Genomic DNA, 20532 nt, shown 5'->3' with positions numbered 1-20532 from the left:
ATTTATTTATTTACTCTGAATGAGGTGACCTAGCAGGATGGCACAGCAGGCTTCAGGACAAAATCTTCCTGTCTCCTGAGATGGAGAGGCTGGCCCCACTGTGTTGAGTGATTGTTAGCATTAGTGGCTTTGAATGTGATTAATATGCCTGCCCTCTAACATGGAGCTTGAAAAAAAAAGAGGGCTGTAGCGTATGATTCAAGTGGCACGGCCACATTTCACACATTTTAAAACAGAAAAAGGCACTCCGTGTATGCTGCTCTGGCGATATTCCATTAATTCTTCCAGTTGAGTTCTGAGGGCGGACAGACTGGATCCAATGAGCTAATTGTGCGGCATGTTATAAATAATGCTGTGGCCAGATCGTGTATTTTTGTGAGTTTTGAGATGGGTGGTGGTAAAAACTTCCTGCTTGGAAGAATTGCTGTACATGCACACTGCTTTCAGACGAATATTAGCCAAGAGCATTTTTTCTACCCGGAAACCCTTTAAAATTATGTGACGTAATGGGTCATGGATCTCAAGTTTCTCTTAAAACTTCACCCAAAAAAATCCAGAACTTTGACAAGTTCTCCTGCTGTTTACTCATTGCAGGAAAAGATAAAGTTATTGATAATTGTTTTTGGTCAAAGTACTGACCCTCTAACATCCCTATATCTATTGTCTAGAGAGATCACGTCTACATCATGTCTTATAATGGCTATGTACTTTACATTTGCATACAATTATGAAGGCCATAAGAAAACATGGCGATAAAGTGGGGTGCTCACTCAACATCTGCCAGAGGTTTATATGTGCCACAGACATCCATGGCTCGACACGCCCGCCCCATGCCCCTATGGAAAAAGAGGCCCGCCAGAATGAGGAATGACAGCTCAAGCCCTTATTATTAGAATTAATTGTCTTTTAGTCATGAGGTGGATCAGAAGTGCCAAGAAAAAGCAAGGTGGGTAATAATGGGGGCTCTGCAGCAGTTGTCATGTTTTCTTTTAAAGGCATCCCATCACAAAACATCCGCAAAGAGCTTCTCACTTATCCCAAGATGATTTAACTTGGTGACAAGTGAGAACTCATGTTGGAACATGAAATGTGTTGAGTTCATCAACAAGAAAAAGAAAAGGATCACAATGATGCGTGTTCCCATCAAAAGAGTGGGACCTCATGTAGTACTTTTATTCTTTGTTTAAATTCTTATGAACTGAGATTAGGTCTAAATGACGACTAAGAAAAACATCAATATGAACACTTTTGTACCAGAGGAGAAAAAGGTTTCCTTTTTTTATTGCCTGGTCTCTATGTATCTTTGATGCAAATATTAATACCTAAATTGAACATAATAGCTCCTGGATTTATAATCATTTGTTATTCTTACTTTCTATGCCAGTCTGTCAAAATGTTTTGATATAAACTTGTTTCCAGACAAAAATAAGATCAAGAAAGTTAGTTTAAAATATGTTGATATTCAGACATAAAACCTCCGGCATATGTTTGATTAAAATGTAGGCCGATAAAACACACTTCAACCCAATTTTGACCAGACACTCACAAAAAATATACTAATATTTACTTACTTTACCTGCTGTAAAATGTATACAATGCATAGAACAGTTAAGGCTAGCCTTTATGTAGTATTATCCTTGTTTATGATAGAACAACTGCTAGGTCTCTATAGCAAAATATGAATTTAGGGCATGTATCTTCTCAAGTCGTGCAGTTAGTTTACAACGGTTTCAAAAAAATATCAATCTGCACTAAATAGGGCAAGACCTTTCATAAACCTCTCCAACCGTGATGGAATATCTGTCAGCAGGGTGTCATTAACATTGTCTATGATTAAGAGAGTATTAACAAAACTTGTCAAGCGGAAGACATGTTTGCGTAGAGACAGCATTGACACTGGCGTCACTACATTAATTATTACTATTACCTAAGATCATATCAATTACTGTAAAACCCCTCATTTGTGGCGACAGGTCTGGAAAAAAAGTATAAACTGTAATCCAGCATTTTTGTGAGTAACACAACACATTCAACAAACTTTCAGTACCACTTTCCTAAACAGGTGGGAAATGAATAATTAATTTTATGCCTATGCCATATAATGTGGGTGGAGCAAGATGATGCCAGGAAAAATACAATGTATTATTAATTATCTGCTTTTTACTTATTGCTAATGTGAAATGTGCCCCTTTCCCCTGTGTTACACAGAAATCAAAGGTTGACGCTTACTTGTTGTGTAATGACCGTGACAATGACACAGTGCAGATGTGAAGTGTGAAATACGCTTAACAAATTGAGGCTGTAGCCCTAGCCATAGAAACATGGAAGAATCAAGAATTTGAAGCTAGTCAGGGGGAGCAACAATTTCCAAGTCATTTATTTATACTGACTAAACATTGTGAATGGTTCAAATGCCAAGTTATGCTTTTCTCTGACATATTGCCCACACCATGTGGTACGTAAGTGTGTTTATATTTTCTTGTGTACGTGTCTTAGGAATGTGTTGGTGCATGTGTTCTTTCACTGTACGTGTTCAATGTGGAGGTGGCTGGTGGCACTGTACCAAATTGTCACGGACCTGGACAATTACCATTTCAAAAGATCCCTATTTTCCTAAACTTTACGCATGTACAATACACTAACGTGAGCACGCACACACAATCGTAAAAAATCACCCACCCACACGCTGATTCCCCAGCCTGTGTACGTGAAACGTGGGCTGTGGAGGCTTGTGTGAACAGATGGGAGGAACCAGCATAAAATAAAGTTAAACTAGAACAGAATGACTATGCAAGTGGTGTGGCTGCCCTTTGTTTGCTAGGAAGGTGATCCTCAGCAGCTGGGGATGATGGAACGCATGATTAAAATTACCAGAGGGAATGATTAATATCTCCTTAAAGCCCACACTTCTAGCATATCAATCATCTCATTACAGTGGAAAAGTTAATTGTGTGAGGGGAGGGTTGGGGCCCCTAAACCATGAAAAAGTAGCCCACCCCTCGACATATTTACAGACAACAAACCCAGCCCAATAACTCTTTACTGTACTAGTAAATGTTCACTAAAACAATTTGCAGTCAGGTATGCAATTATCAAATTATACGGAGATTTCAATGATTGGACAAATTATAGTATATATAAGTGACTGAGTCTTACAGTAATAAAAGATTAGAATGACGGGATTTCCATGGGGTGACATAATTGTACAGAATCTTCCAAAGCAGATAACAATCTTCCACTAACGCAACACTTAGCACAAGATTAATGTAAATACCCAAATGACAAATGCTTATAAAATACATAAATAGTGTAGGATACTTGATCCAGTCTCTAGAGTGTGACATTCACAAAATGAGTATACTGAACTATGACTATTAACATGAACTGTAACATACTTTGGCTTTTGCCATCTTCACATTTTCTGATTCATTATGTACTGGCATGACCTTACGGAAGTTTGACATTTCCGTGTATACACATAGCCTAAACTATGACAAAAGAATGGCAAAACAAATGAAGCACTGTCCAAGGCCAAATGAGGGGATATGAGAGTCCCTGTGACTGCAGTGGCCTGAGTTGCCCTTGCCTTGCCTTCCTATCCCCTAGCTGCCAGTGTGTCCTACTCTTTGCCCTCTCTGCTCTATTGCGCTGGCGTACCCCCTCCCACCTCTCCCTGCGTGCCTATGCTGCCTGAGCCAGCTGCTCCCACTTCATCTTCAGCAGCGTCACCAGGCGGGGTATTAATCATGTTTTTCGAGGGGGACACTTTGCTATTTATCTCCCTGACACCTCCAGCATTCAGAGGCCCGTTGCTGGGCACAGTCCATTGAGTAGTAAGATTACACATTACTACGCTCCATTGCCTTTCCCTGCCCTCTCCATTGACTAGTTCTTCAACAGCGGCATCATCTCGTAATATCGGACATCATTTATACCCTACATGGAGGAACTACATCCATGTAATTTTACCGATATTGCCATATTTGCACATTTTGACAGCTTTAAGCACATGTGTACTGCACATTAGCACTGGGACTTCATCATTATTGTAGTCGTATGAAACATCCTGTCAATACAGGAGTTCTAAAGGAAAATAATGCTGGCAAACTACACTCAAATGTATCACAAATTGTATTGATTAGCTTGTTGTTCAAAAAGTAGTCACATTGGCCAATCAAATTTCGATGGAATACGAAAAGTCCATAAATGAATAGATATTCTACTTGCCAAAAAGATAGACAAATCAGATAAAATGTGAAAGTCTGTCAATGCTTTTTCTCATTTGTAGTAAGTTGTCTTTGACCATGTAATTTCTGTGGTATCAGCATAGTTTTATGTCATTTTCAAGAAATTGTCTTAGTTTTAATGGGCTGCAAGGTTCAGAATATCAGATATATTCATTTGAGAACTTGAAGCTCTGAAGAGAGAGTGGGTAAAAAAAATAAGATTGCATCCTTGGAATCCAATTTCACAAGTATTATGACGATAACTGTTTACTTTCATTACTTAGGCCTCATACTGAGGCATTCTAACGTCAATTACAGCTTTGGACTTTGCTTCAAATAGCTTCAAATCTCCATTGAGTACTCATGCTCTGTAGAATGGATGAAATTTAGAAAGTGATGCACTGCCATTTTCCGCATATTTGCTTCAGTTACAGTTAGTTTAAGTGTAAGCATTTGTAAATGGAAGGAATCCACTACCTCCTCTTGCAAGAGCATTATCGAGCAAGTGAATTAGACAAGAAGATGAAGGTGTCTTAGAGAAACAGGAAGCAGTTATGTTAGCTGATGGTCAACCTAATGGGATGATGGAAATGCTGAATGAGTGAAGGATCCCAAAGGGAAGCCCGCAGTTAGTCCTGACTCGAGTGTCAACCAACTCCACTTGTGAAAATGGAGGATGAAATTGCTTGAAATCCTGCCAAATAGTTAATCAAATATGTGCTCAAAATGGAAGTGAAAATTTTAGGGGGGAAAAAAGAGCTAAGTATACTCAACCTTCAGACCAATCTTGATTTGTGTATGTCATTATCATTCTATCTTTTTATCCAATAGTCCAATATAAAGTTAAATATTTACTCTGATTGATGTCCTTGATCTAGATGTTACCTATCAGGCCTCTGGTTCTTTGGAAGTTCCACTACTTCAGTAGACTAGGTTTAACAGATGAAAGCCATGGACTTTCAAAACCTTGGAAATTGAACACTACATGGAGTGATAAAATGAATTTGGCTTCAAACAGAACATCAAATAGACCTTTACACTATGGGTATACATGTTTCTCCAACAGATGTGCTTGGGGTTTTGTGCATGTTGTACATTTCTGTATACTTCTCTACCATTATGTTATGTTAGTTTGAGTGCATAGGTGTTTTTTTTTCTTAGTAAACCTCTAGTCTGTCCTCAAATAACATAGTATATATTGAAGCTGAGGCCACAGAATTTGGACACATGTTTACCTTGCTTTTGATGGGCTGAAATGGAAACAGGAAGAAAGGGGAAAACATTTGGACTGGGGATTCACCAAAGGGAACAAGATGAAAAGGAAGAGACAAGATGGCAAGAGAACCCCCTTGTCATGACCGACAGAGTGGCCCATTCATCTACTCTAATTTGGGGCATTAGTGCCTCATAGGATCAACAATGTCAAGGCTACAAACAAGAGTTGTTGTAGACTTCACTACTGTGGATCCTTTTTTATGTGTCCCATAGCATTCTTTTGTACAGTGTATAACAAGTGTGGCTTTGTATGGGTATTGGGTGGGCCGTTCAAAAGTAAAACCCGGCTATCAGGGATCATAATCTGATAATGCACAAGAGCACAATTAACATTAGTCTTTAAAATGACAACTATTGTCTTTATCATTATTGTTTTCCAAGGATATATTCAAATATCTTATTTTTATTGATTACAAAGAGTATCACTACTTTCACTACAGAAATATTGATGGTGGAGAGGAAATAGGATTTGAACAATATTAAATTAGACATTAACATAATCCAAAAAGTCAATTTTGACATACATATTGACACTTTTTGGACTTTCAAATTTGTATTAATAATATTGGTCCGTATATTTGTGATATTATATTTTCCTGATCATTTTAGCTCTATTTCAACATGGTGTGTCAAGTGGATTATGACCTAAAGAGTCAGAGAAGCAGTAATAAAGTGTTAAAATGATGAATCACCCTATCTGTCAAAGATTCCTGGAGGACTGCTTGTATTGCTTCTACAAATATTCTATTGATTCTGATCAGTCAGTGCAAAGCTGTGGCCTGACCTTTCCATACAATTCCACGAATCCGGGTTTTGGCCAGCATCTGCGTCTCTCACTAACTGAGAAGTTCATTAATGGTTTGGTAGCTACCGCTATGGAACTGCCCATCTTTAAACCTATGATTGATTGTTGCCACCCAGTGAACATGGAAACGCTCTTTGCTGGGATTGTTTTCTGAAACATTTGCACAGCATTTTATAAAGAGGTGGGCAAAACCTACTGTAGCTCAATTTTACATTAAAACATGAGATTCAAATTTAGTTTAATTTTAATCATTGAATTTTAAAACATTCACTTGCCTGGCGTCGACCTGACAGTTCTTTAGTCGTCAGTTTGAACCTAGATTGCTCCTCACTTTGTGGAGCTTTGTAATTTACAAACATTTAAACAGAAATCACTCAGAAATGCTAATTGTCAGACACTGACACTGACATTCAGTCTTTAACTTTTGCAACAAAAAGTAAGTATGACACAAAGTATTTTACTGAATAAATTATAATCAGTGTAATTGAAGAGTTTTATGCTTCACAGGTTGCTTATTAAGAACTCTGTGATTGCAACTATTTTTTTTTTGCATCTTTTAATTTCATTACAGCTCAATCTAGCGTAATTTTTATTCAATTAGATGAGAAAATTGTGTCACTGTCTCCTGGTAGTACATAATGCATAAAATATTGATCCAATGAAATTCCTAATCAGCACACTGATGTCTCTTATTTTTTGGTGTATCAATAGAGAACATTTGTAGTGGCATGACAAAATGGTTGTGACATTTTTCTAAAATACATTTTGATCTTAAATATCTTGCTGCTACAATGCCTAAGAGGAGTGTTTGCACCCTTAATGAAATAAAAATGACCACTAAGTATTAAAAAAAAAAATGAAGGCACTTTCTCTGACCTTCTCTACAGGAAGTCAAATCCAGCCCACAACATGGCTTAGCCTTGAACAAAGTAGATAGCTGATGGGCAAAAAAGGCAGGGATGCGAATACCCTCTATGTGAAGTATCAATAGTTAGTTTTACTACATTGTTTTATTTTTTATTAGAATTTTTTTATGTTTGAGATAAGGTGCTCAATTGCAAAAAATGACCAAATTCTAACCTCGCCATATCCTATCCCCTTGTCACCTGAAGGTTTTCTTGCACTCGCTCTATTGCAGCTGACACCACAGAAGCTAGTGAGTAAAGTTTTATTGCTGAGCCAATCTTAGTTGAGATCCACCATGCACCAAAAGCCTCTAAATTTGCCTCCCATCAATAATGAGGTCTCATTTACACAAATTACTCCGAACGCTGATTAGGTATTATCTAACAGCGAGGGCCACTCCGATCAATCATCATCAGCCAGGGGAGAGTCAATGGACATCGAAAGGTTAACCCAGACCTTAAAGGGTCTGCCAGTGTCAGCAGAATGGGAGTACGAGGCCTCCGTGCTGTCGATAGAGCAGCCGGACAATTAGGTAATGATTAAAAAAAGCCGCACCTGGGACTGGACTCGATAAGAAAATGAGCCGTCGTGGCATAATTTCACAATGATTTGTTTATAATCAGAGAAAATACAAACGTCACCTATCGCAGTGATATCATTTTTTTTTTGCTACTCGGCAAAATTTCATGAAAGGAAAATGAACCATTTGACCATCTAGTGTGACATTCACATAACATCTCTTTTGCCCCTTTGTTGACTTAATCAATAATTACGAAGACAGAATGGGCATCTTATCTCACCATACATCAATCATTTTTCATTCACGATGTTTCTTTTAGCTGAAGACAACTTCTGTTTATGGTTCAAGAATGTGTTGTTTTTGAATGACTGAACTCATTTGACAGCTTTTTTTCAACTGAGATACTAGCTATGGATCCTTATGATTGCACTATGACAGGATTAAGTATTTGATCCAATTCTGTCCTCGCTCTATAAATTTGCTCTGGCAACTCCCATCTCCTAGCAATATGAAGAAAATTAAAGCTTTTGAAATATCCCTTGAAGGTTTGTTTTTGTATTTTTCCACCTTTCAAATCATGATCACTTATGACAGAAGAGAAAACGCTATGTCAAACACCCTAGGCGTTTATGATTTGATTCTCAAAATGAAATAACACATTTTAAGTCTTTGTTCAATCTCACCTAGTGTATATTACATTATACTTCTGCTGAAATATAATTTGACTTTTGTTTATAATTGATCATGAAAGAAATGGGACATTTAAATGGCTCTTTTTGATCAACTATAATCTCATAAATCATTTAATAGCAAATATAACTGTTGCTGGCATCCTTAAGGATGGCCATGTTTGACAGAAACCCTTTGCACAGATTTAGCAGCAGGAGGGTCATGACACAAAGCCCAAAAGCAGGACAAAATCCTCCAAAATCCAACTACCTATAAAAGACTCCTTTTTCCGTGCTAATTAAAGGAGACCTTAAGCCAAATTTTCACTCATTGGAAAACCTTGTTACCCAAATCAGTTGGTGGCCCTCTGCATACATCTGCCCCATGAGGGTTGAAGGCCAGAGCCTGCTGTGTGCCTCCTCTAATACAAATGAACTTCTTCAGATAGGTCTAACTCTTACAACGGTGAACAAACACTGCAGCCTCTTCATGTAATGGGTAGCAGTGGGGCACGTAAAAGAGACTGTGAGACATAAAGGGTCAGTGCCTCTGGATAGGGGCGAATGCTTATCAGGCCTCTGGGATTATCACATGTCCCCCGCTGCCAAGTCACATGCACTTGCTGCTCTTCTACAAGCAAGTCATATAACAAGTGTTATTACTTCACCTTTCATCAGGTTGCATTTGGTGGAGAGATCATCAAATGAACCACAGGGCATCTGAAGTATCTAAACTGATGAAGGGAGGCACCTGCCTCGGGATGCTCATGAAGGTTGTCCTCAAGGGACACAAAATGACATGGAGGTGAGTCCAAACTGTAATGGTATTAGCCTTTTGATCATTATGTGCTGATCATTATATGCTACACCGTATATTTTCATTACCCTTGCCATTTTTCATTGAATTTGCAGTGTTAGGCCTCGTTGACCTAGTTCCAACTGGGAGCTCTGAGCTCCAATGGGATGATGATGAAGGGAATGCACATGTGCTTATTTCTTGAAGATTTCTTACATACGTTTGGGATAAAAAAAAAAAGGAGAAATGATTGACAGCATCCAATCAGTGGACGAGTGGAGTGGATTAAATATTCAAGTCCACCTCGGCTTGCCGGAAAGGGTGTCCCTGTCTGTCATTTCTATCCATAAAATGATTCTGCCTGATCACGGCCAATAAATAAATCTGATAATTGTCAGCAGAGACAGCTGTTTGTGACAGCTTTGCTGTTTTTTACTCGCTGCATCCTGTCATGCGTGCCGAGAAAAGGCAGAGTCTTATATGCTCTGACTGCCATCCGGCGAGTGGGAACATTTGCACATGAATCAATTGTCAGCATAACTGTACGCTGACAACTCTGTGACAGCTTAGATACAGCGACCATGTTGTTGTGCACATTTCTTCTCAGCGCTGTACAAACGGTAACCAGATACCCCCCCCCCCCCCCCCCATCTTCCCAACCACCCCACGTCGGATTCAAGGAATCTGGAATATGAAGGTTATAGCTATCATTATAAAAACACAAGTGAAGAAATCTTCAGAATTATGGACCGAAGGACATCGGGTGTAAAAGTAGATATAACATTCTTTTTTTAAAATGGAATAAAAAAATCTTCTCTTTCAACCACTTGAAAGCGAGCTTCCCCGATTGTGATTGTGGCTCTTGTTTCTCAAGATAACTGCTTGACATTTGTTAAATCAGTCAGTGTCACTTTTTCCTAGTTTACTTGAAAGCACTTACAACTTTGGCATTTGGCAATATTCTGTCAGTCAAATTATTTTTACTGATGAAGCAGGTAAACAATAACTCAGAGCACAGGAACAACTACTTTTAAACAACCAAAACATCCACTCCGTAAACTTCTTAAATTTCAGATATGCAGTACCGACATAAAGCTGCCTAAAATTAAACAATAAAGTGTAAGGGAGAAACAAAGGACTTTAGGCCAACTCTTGATTGCTTAATTCATATTTTGCCGTGGTTTTAGTATCCTATATCTTAGCTCAGAGATTAATACATATGGGACAATGAAAGTGAACATGAGCCAACAAAAAGCCACTTAGACTGGCAGGCAGTCCATTGATCAACTGGTGCAAGGAAACCCTCTCCAGTTGCACTTAATGCTACATGTTTCGTCAATGTTATGGCAGTGTCAGTGCACTCGGAGGGCTCCTGGTGCAAGGATACTCATAACGATCAGTGTTCTCTAAGGCTTGACCAGCCACAACAATTTGTTCGCATCAACAATTGCACACCTACTTGTGCCTAATTGCTCTTAAATTCCTCCACCCTCAAGGCTTCCCCTGCGTCCTCACAGCCTGTAAAGCTCCAGGGGTGATCAATTAAAATCACTACAACATTTAAAGCCCCATCAATAAACAGTCCCCAATGACTCAGTGCAACCTGTTGAAGTGTGAATGGAGTTGGCTCACATACACACTCGCACTATGTCTAATCCTGCTCAGTGTCATGAGTACAATCATCAGAGGAAGGATGTATTGTTATACTGTTTTTTGAGGAAAAGGTCTCACGACTCGCATTAGAGTAAAATAAACAAATCCACCAGAACATGTTTTGTGTGTTCAGGGACACTTAAGATTGAAATAGTTTTGTGTTTTTAATATAATGAGATTTATACTCATGATCTAAAAGCATTTCAAAATTGTGGAACTATTTATCTATGGTAGAAATTCACTTTTGCTTGAACATAGTTAAGCAATGTCTATTTTAGGTTGGTTACATCACTGACATAAAACCAAAAATAACTCTAGAATTGTAAACCAAAGACCCCCAGTATGTTAGCAGTGGTGATCTATGTCGTAAAATGTATTGTTGACATTTACACACAGCAGGTGTAAAGCATTTACACAAAATTATTAAGGTCTAGAAATAGGGGCTAAAAAAAAATGCTACTAGACATTGTGGGACAAACATTTGCATGAGAAGAGTGGTTTTATAGCCACCTTTCTGTTTTTACAGAAGAGATTGAAGTGTAAGCTATAAATGGCCAAGGGAACTCCCTTAGGGGTGCATCAGATGACATGAGATACTAAATCTTATGGAGACACCATCTGTTACAGTATTGGGAATGCAAACCTCAGCAGGGATTCATAACTGATCAGACACCCAAAGTGGACGCCCCCTAAGCTCTTAAACTATGGGACAATCTCAGAATTGTTTATTTTCCGACAATGCTGAATGCCTCACGAGCCCCCAGTTTAGCTACAATAAAATATGGTTTGTACTTATATATGTGTGAATCTTCCATTTGGAGCCAGAGCTGCAAAGCTCACCCTTCTCACACTCCATGAGCATATTTACTGCCCGAAGCAGTGCACAGTGTCGGGTAGTGTGTATGGTGATTAAGTCCAGACCGTGTAACTGACACTATGGAGTCAACCGTGGGTGGATACGATTGCCCGCGGCGCTGGGTCATGACATTGACGTAGCAGACTTTCTCCTTGTCCTTAGTGAGGAGTGTCACGATGAGGCCGCTTACTGATGCCTTTCACGTGGGAATTTCAGCTCGGACTGAAACAAAACCTTTTACGAGACTATGTGGGAAAACTCAATTGTGAGTTTAAGAATCCCTTAATGTTTCTTCTCAAGTAAACTCCAAAGTCCAAAGTTTATTATCTTAGACCTTTTTTTGGACCAAAGAAAGAGAGCAGCTGTGTTTTGAGTACTTCCCGGTAGGTCACGCAATCGAGGACGAATAAAAATAGCTTAACTTTGTTGCGACTATTGTTTTGGATTTAGAGGGCTAATTATCGAACATGAAGACTTTGCATGCACTGAGCATTTATTCCAATTTACAATGTTTTTTTTAATCATTACACTGTCAAGATCCATTTGAGTAAATGCTGATTTGTAGCATTTGACTGCAAAGGTGTCCAATTCTCTGCTTTGCTGGGCTAAACGTCTGCTAATCAGTTTGTGCGCAATAGAACTTCTCCTGACTACTGAGCCATACAATTTAAACACCTCAAAGGGATCTCTCCTATGTAACAGCAGGGGGGTGGCTCGCTTTACACTCAGCAAGTTCTTTTGCAGAAGTTTTGCAGGCTTATTACTCAAGGGGGGGTCTTTGCTGTTTTTTCTTGCATGTCCCATGGGTGTCTTTTCCAGCTGTAATGAGGCCTCCTCGACCAGAAAGATCCCTTTAAAACAGGGAGTAATGAGTCCTCGTTGGCAGAGAATAGGGATTTGCAGTACTCGGTGGAAAGGGAAGGTCACAAAAAAGGAGTTTTATTTTGGGAAACTGTCTTGTTTCAGAAGCAAACACAGCTTGAAGGGAAACACTACAAAGTCATCGTCTAAGATGTGATTGTAACGGTCTGACGGCATTTCAACAGCTTTGATGCGCCCATGGTAGATTTGACAGCTTGTATCCAATACCTGATGTTTGGAATAGTTGCCATAGGGATGATCCTTAACGTGAACTAGCTCTTTTCGCCCCTGTGCATGAATCAACCGTGGATGTACGTAGATATTTTCCGGTGACAGACTAATCAAAGTCAAGGGCAAACATACAGACATGCGAGGCTGTAATCTAACAAGGGATAAGTTAAACATTTCATTCCTGTCAGATGTCATTACATTCATGTGCTTTCCAAGGTTAGATTCAAGTGGGATTTTTATAGGGAATGCATATCAAGTGCAGTGCAAGCTACCGCTCCATATGATAAAGTAATGTATATAAAGCATACCCCAAGTTGCACCATAAGAGCCAATACAAACTATTGAAGTTTACAATAGCTAAGTTTACACGTTCAAATGCAAGAATCGGTGGCAAGTGGATATTACACGCATATTTTAGCCTGCAAATAGCTTGTTACCCGACATTGACCGCACACAGAAGAAATTGAATGTAGAACCTGCTAACCTGTAGTTGGGTGGATAGGCCAGGGAGTTGGGCGACAGTCTCACGTCATCCCTCCACTTCCAGTAATAGCAGCCGTGCCGCCTGCCACCATGACACATCGGAGCATAATTGTCCCTGACAAGAGGGCAAATCATCAACGTGGGCCTGATAAGCATTACAGCCCGATGACAGCTCACAGAAGTGTATTAGCAACAGTGTGACATATTGCATTACCACAGTGAATACAATAAAGGAGATACTAAACATTATGGCAGGTTCAATGACAATCCATTTCTTCACTCTTCCACTACTCCCATAACGCCATTTCCATTGCTAATTTGTTGCACGGATTTGTGTCACCTTAAGACCGACTAAATGGGTATTATACCAAACACTAGACATCAGAGTGATACTATAGATAAGCCATTAATTAATTAGCCCTGAAGACATTTATGTCATACTTTTATTTGACTGAAGCATGAAAAGATCTTTAGATGCTGTAAGATGAGGAAGAAAAAAAGTAGGATCGCTTTTTTTTATTTATTCATTTGTTTATTTTACACAAATCAGTGGGGAGGCATTAGCCAACAGACAAAGTAAAAACTTCATACTTTTAAGTTTCAGTCTATTTTTATCACAATAACTTTAAAACCTAGCATTAATAGATGTATTTCATTTTTTGTAAATGTCAGCAATTTGAGACTTAATCACACAATGTTTTCTCTACTTTGTGTTAAACCTTCACTGTTTAAAATGATCCCTGATTAAAATGACATGTTGGTTCATAACCAAGTCACTTGTATATAATATTTAGTATTTGAAAATAATTTGCAGACCTTTATGACATTAGAAACTTTTACGGCACAATAAGTTCTTGAAGATTACGTGAAGGTGGGAAATTATTTTCAAAAGGTTGGATATACGCAATAGACGTGTTACTTATGCTAAAACAACACGCAGAACCAACATGTCATTTTAGTCAGGGTCCCTTTTAAGTCATTTTTTTTCTCCAACGTTCACTGTGAGGGGCTTGATTCCCCATCCTGTGAAATCCATTTTAAGCAGAGCTGTGTAACAGGAGCCCCAGGGTATCACGACAGGCCCTGAACCTGATAAGTTGAACATGTATTCTAGCTGTTCCAATACAATTTTCACAGGCCACAGTCTTTAGGGACAGGGGTGGATTGTATTCTCTCAGCTTCAGTTACTGGTAACATCTTTTAATGACATTAACAAATTCACCGCTATAGTGTTACAAGTGCTATCGAGGAAATCTTAAACGCCTCCGCAGTAAATACAAGGTTATGATATTATCTGGCACCGCCTATTGTGCACTCGGTGGATCATATGGCTATTAAAAGTCAGCCAGCAATGGTAACAATTACGCACATGAATGCCCCACGTTGCCGCCTTGCAGCCTGTCTGCATTTACTGTTATAAATGTGAGCTAAGGACTGAAAACACCCATTTTACTGGGTGCAAACACATTTTTATTACACATTTCTACCCTTTTTTTGTTCACAGACTCATTAACTTGTCCTATTCCTGTTTGGATTTGCTAAAGAGGCCTTAAGAAAAGTCTTAGCAAGAAATTATATGTAAAAGGCTCTTATTTGCCATTTATTTAACCTCATGTTACGTGTGATTATGTATAAATTTATAAAGCAGGCACATCCACTTCTCTACATTGAACTCCAGGTTTTAAAAAGTCAGGATATACCGTACATACAGCACATAGTGTGTATATTGGATTTTTTCAAGCACATAATTGCAAATCAGACGCCTGTCCCTGTAAAGCGTTACATCATAAAGTAATAAACCCCAAGCAGACTAATGCTATGCAAGCTTTGCCCTTCGCATTAGTCAATGTACAAGTGGAGGCAAAAACTAATGGTCCGATAAGATGGGAAAGGAATTATACCATTTAATTTAGCTGTGCCTAGTGTTTTATTTTAAGTTTGTCTGACATTGTAATCTAGACAAAATAGAAAAAGAGATAAGAATTTCATATTTAATATAGATGCCTTGGGAATAATGAGCTACAAGATATGATCCTAAAAAAAATAATTTAAAAAATATCATTCTTAGATGCCGAATATTCACAAGACAACTTTTAATCTTAGCATGGAACTGAGCCAAAAACCTGAGGGATTTACCAGCACTAATGGAGTTCATAGATTGGAGCATGTCAGATTAGTAGTCAAAGAAAGCATGTTACAATATTGGTTTCCCGACTCTTGCATTTTCCTGCAACAATGCTGACTTGAGATGTCGCTGCAAGTCTTGTGCTATTAGTGCTATGTGAGAGCAGCGCAAGCCGACAGATGTTTATACGGAACGACAGTTTGCAAATATCTCAATCTGGTTTCAGCCACTCAGGATGACAATGAGGAACGCCATGAAATTGGAGGAGTCAGCAGCCAGCGATTATTTCATCAGGCCCTTTTCCCAAAGAGGTGCAATTGCTTGACAGCTGGAGGTGATTGGTGCACATGTCAAGACTCCCACCGGCCCGTTGTCACCACTCATTTCTTTAATGAGAATGAGCGGCAGCAAGACGAAAGATTGGCAGTGAAGAAGATTATACTACGTCTAAAAGGTCGTAAGACACATCCAAGTTGTCATGTGGCATCATGATTTGTATAATAAACAAATGGAACCCTATTCCTGAACTGGAGAAAAACGATGTACTGTATAAGTGATAGTTGTGACAGACCATCTATCACAACTATCACTTATACAATACATTGCTCCATTATTACCAGTTTTTCTCCAGCTCATTTTGGTAATTATAATCTGATTTGTCCATTTTCTCTAGAGTTTATCCTCAGAGTCTTGCAAAGTGGTTGCCAGTTAATCTGAGCGCAGACACTCATCAAGTGACAATTGACAATTGTAATATATAATATATATAAATAAAACAGTTGACCTATGTCACAACTGTTTTGACAAAACAGCCCTAAATACTACGATACTTGTGTAAAAAAAATATTTTTTTGCACTCGAACGACAATTAAAGCGATAGTTGCTTAACATTGTTCATTACTGGCATCACCAAGAGTGAATTTAAAATTCAGGCAACGTCTAATATTGTTTAAAGTATATATGTAATAAGGCAATCACTTTTCATGTCCAATCATTACAAAGTTTACATGTTTGTTTGATTACTTTAAAACAGAAATGATCTACTTTTTCAAATGCATCAACGTCAAAGCCATTACTGTAATCGACCAAAACATTTTATTAGAGGAGATAGGAATGTGGTTAGCAAAGAGTAACAGCTGTACCAACAACACTCAACAAACTAAAAAAAATATTTTCTCAAGGAAACAGGTAATTCCTAACCCCCCCTTAGAAATCAATGGCTAGGTAAGGACAAAGATTTAACTCGCGAATAACCAGCATCTGAGCGTCCACCCCGGTGACCTGCGTCATTTCCAACTTGTTCTCCTCATTTGAAACAAAGGCATTTGGTTCTTTGCACTGCTCAAGTGATACTTGCAAAAGTAAATAAGAACTCAATTCCCTCACACCCCTCCATCAAAATGTAATTAAGTTAAGTGCAGGCATATGTTGAATTGCAGACCTGGTGTCGCGCAATTGTCATTTGAGTCACCTCTGACCTTTTCAATAAGGTCTGGAACAAACTGATTTCATCTGCAACAGCTGCCAATTCTGCTTTTGGCTTTTTATTTTTTCACGACTCATGAAACACTCACGATCCAAAGAGGATCATGTTTCTGTCCACTTGTACATGTCAGGACCTTTCTCAACACTTTGGGCTTCAACTGGTATTGTATTGACCAGTATTTAATTGAGCGTGACAGTGTGTCTGAGGCAAAGTCTGTCAAAAAAACATGCCAAGAATAACATCCTTACTCTGCATATTAAATAAAAGCATATATATTTTGTATGAATTGCCCGTCCTTAGTGAACATGTGTACATATTGACCTATGATTTTACAATCTGCAAGGGTTTTTATGTTGTCATACTGATGGCATCTACACACTGGGATGCAACATTTTTATATAATATATATGAAGGCATGCTCTTTTGCAGATAAAAAAAATAAAAATAAAAAACTAGGCTGATAGTATGAGCTGCCATTTATTATTAAAAAAAATGTGCAGCAAGAATAAGTGTTATGTTCTTTTTTTATAGTCAACTACTGCTCAAATTACATTTATCATCTGTACAAGCATCTACAGATGAAGGAATACTCAGTATACAATAATCCATATGAAAGAGAAAAACAAATAAGCATGTTTAATCAATTCTTGCCTGATTTGCAGTTTAAAGTAAGGTCAAAACATGTCACACGTGCTTTGCAGTCAGCGAGACAAAAAGCGGATGTAAAGCACACCATTTAGAAGGGACTTGTGAGGTGATACTTTTTAATTGCTTCAGACAAATTTGTTTGGAGGCGGCGTCCGTCAAATTCAAAAAACATGAAAGTGGATTTCAGTTGGTGAATGCGTAAAAAGGTACGTCCTTGGGGAGTACCGTGATGTGCCAGTAATGAGTGTTGGTAATGAAAGACTCCGCTCTGACAGATGTATCCATTTAAGAAAAGGAATGGTTGCATTTAGGACAACACAGCCAGCAAATTGCATGAAACTTTCACTACAGCATGTACTTACTTACTCATGGGAATGGGCCGTTCTTTTTTAGGACCCATAGGATGTTAAAGAACAGTTCTATTGACCACACATTCTGCACAAACTATGATGAGTATTCAACTTTATAGATGAGCTAGTTACTCACACAGTGGAGTAATCATAATTGAGGTGACAGGGGATAGCTTGGAGTATACGGAGATGTGCCAGCTTGCTCCCCTTGAGCAAGGCACGTTTGTTACATTTCCTTCTGGTGTAGTGTGCTTATTTGCAGAGCCTTCTCAACGGGATGTGAATTAATTTCCGCCTAACAGCAGTTATTGTTTTTTTTTGTGTTCGCAATGCTTATACTATACTCTTTGGAACATTCCTCTTTTTAAGGTACTGCATAGTTTTCATAAAAGGTAAACTAAACCTAAAATGCCAATGGTTTATCCTAAAAAAAACATGATAACCTTGTATTATACATTGTATTAACCACACCTATAGAAGCAGTCATTTCTAAGCCTTGCGGGTTCCGCATGAGTACAAATTTGTCAAATTATAACTTATCTGCCTTTTTGAAACTTTCCATTTACCAAAAAATCCAAAAAGGTTGCTCAACGATTGGCAACTTTCAGAAAAGCACATTTTTTTGTTTGTTTGTTTGATTAGTTTGTTGACTTAGGCTTGTAGGCTTACTTAATGAAGGATTAGGCCCTCTTCTTTTGTCAAATACTTGCTGACCTTTCGTCAAGCAAAGAAGGTCAGCAACTGGACTTAAATGAGAGCATAGACCACTTCTTCATCCATCTCGGACCTGAAGTTAAAGACTTTTGTTCAATTCTTAACATGGGCCATTATTTGCACCATGATTCCCATTCCCTTTAGACTCGGTGACATAGATGTGGCTCTAGGGTGATGGATAGTGCTCTATTGAATGAAGATGAACCTTTTCCTTCTGGAGAAGAGAAGGTGTTGACACTGTGTGCTCTTGGTTTCCTCTACTCCTCCTGGAGGGCGCAGTCATTTATCCTGATTTAGTGCAGAGAGGTACAACAGTACGATTCCCCCCCTCCCCCCAACCACCAGTGGACAGAGACTGATATGGTGCCTCTGAAGTTATAACCTCTAAAGGAAGCAGTTTACAGTGTGAATATTTCTAATTCTGAATATTCTCAATGAAATGAATTCCCATTGGTAGTAATATGATCAAATTATGGCATTGTGGCAGTTTTTTGTTTGTTTCCTTTTTTATATTATTTACAAATGTTTACTGTCAGAGCTTAATGACAGTTGGGCAAAAATAATTCAATGTATCTAGTTTATTTTTTTCAAATCAAAATCTTCAAGAGTCAAACAGGTACAGAAATTGTATTATAAAAATGCATATTTGTTGGGGAAAGCTCTCACAAGCACTTCCCACGCAGCTAATATTGGAAATGAGTGGCTAGTCGCGCAGGGCCAGTGGAGGCAGGGGACATGTTAATTGAAAGTTAGGATCACTTTGCGGCCATTACACAAGGATACCCGAGACACTTTAATGCAAGTGAGTTAGGCGGCACCTGCTGTCACCGGCTAATTGCATTGGGCTTGGTCACGTCTGTTACTGAACGAATGTTCCCATCATGTTCTTCGTCTACTTACGGGTGTATTACCAGCTGAGCTGACATTACCTAGGCACCCAAGGGCGAACTGCTGCCAACCTGCCAATATAGTTCCTACACGTCATTATTCTGCCAGTTGAATGTCATCTTTCTCAGTTCATTTCCTTTTTATAAGCTCCTTTATGTTCAATTCTAACAAGGACTGTAAATGCAATGGGTATATGTTTAGGAAGAACTTACAATAAGTGAAAACATTGAACAAAAATAGTATGAACTATGTGCCAAAAGAGGACTAGAAGGCCATTGACTAGTTGGCTAAAGCCATGTCACAGATTGTGAAGGTGTTTCCAAATATAAGATGCGACAGACAGCTGTTTGTGTGAGTACGCATTTTATGTTTGCGTTTTATTATCCATTACGATTAGAAAAAGACAGGAAAATGGCAAAAGAGTGGGTTCTTTCCACATATGGAAGGGTTTTAGCATAGGTAAACATAGTAAAACAACGGTGTTACGCAATTGGCGACATTAAAAAAAGTTTCTTATTCATCCTCACTTATGTATGCATCAGTGGCAGGCCGGGTGGCTCACAGATGACACACTAAGGAGCCATACTGTGCTTCTAAGGACCCCTTGACTGCCTGCAATGTTTAATCTGATTTAGACCAGAGCACGCTCCTATTTATTTTTAATTGTTCCACTTTAGCATTTAAGAGGTATTGATCTCTCTGCCGGAAAAGCATGAAGTGACAGATTCACTTTTGTGCTCCCTGCCTGGAGAAAGTGCATCAAAGGACATTTTAATGTCACTGACTTTCTGAGGGAATTTGTAGAGCCATTTTAAAATAGCACTAAAGGATAAGTCTGCTCAAGCCAATCAAAATAACAGATAATGGACATCATGTTATAATAATAATAATAACAAAAATTTCACCCAGTGGATTGAAAAATACACAATATGTGGTTCTTGTTTAAATTGTTTTGCAATCTGACTCTCACTACCTTATTAAAATGAATCAATAATTAAACTTTAATGCATACATTTTTATTGTATATTTTTTACTGGAACA

General features: G+C 38.5%; 1 long non-coding RNA gene across 1 annotated transcript in view; it reads left to right on the top strand.

Moving 5' to 3' along the window:
• LOC144185713 (uncharacterized) overlaps window positions 1–5355 on the top strand; it is a 34650-nt gene extending 29295 nt beyond the window's left edge. The window contains exon 4 of the long non-coding RNA XR_013324806.1: window positions 5105–5355. This is a non-coding gene — a long non-coding RNA (uncharacterized LOC144185713). The remainder of the gene's footprint in view (window positions 1–5104) is intronic.
• Window positions 5356–20532: the final 15177 nt, after the last annotated feature.

Source organism: Stigmatopora nigra, chromosome 2, assembly GCF_051989575.1.
Source record: "Stigmatopora nigra isolate UIUO_SnigA chromosome 2, RoL_Snig_1.1, whole genome shotgun sequence".
NCBI classification, from domain to species: Eukaryota; Metazoa; Chordata; class Actinopteri; order Syngnathiformes; family Syngnathidae; genus Stigmatopora; species Stigmatopora nigra.
This window is presented reverse-complemented; position numbering and strand designations above follow the sequence as displayed.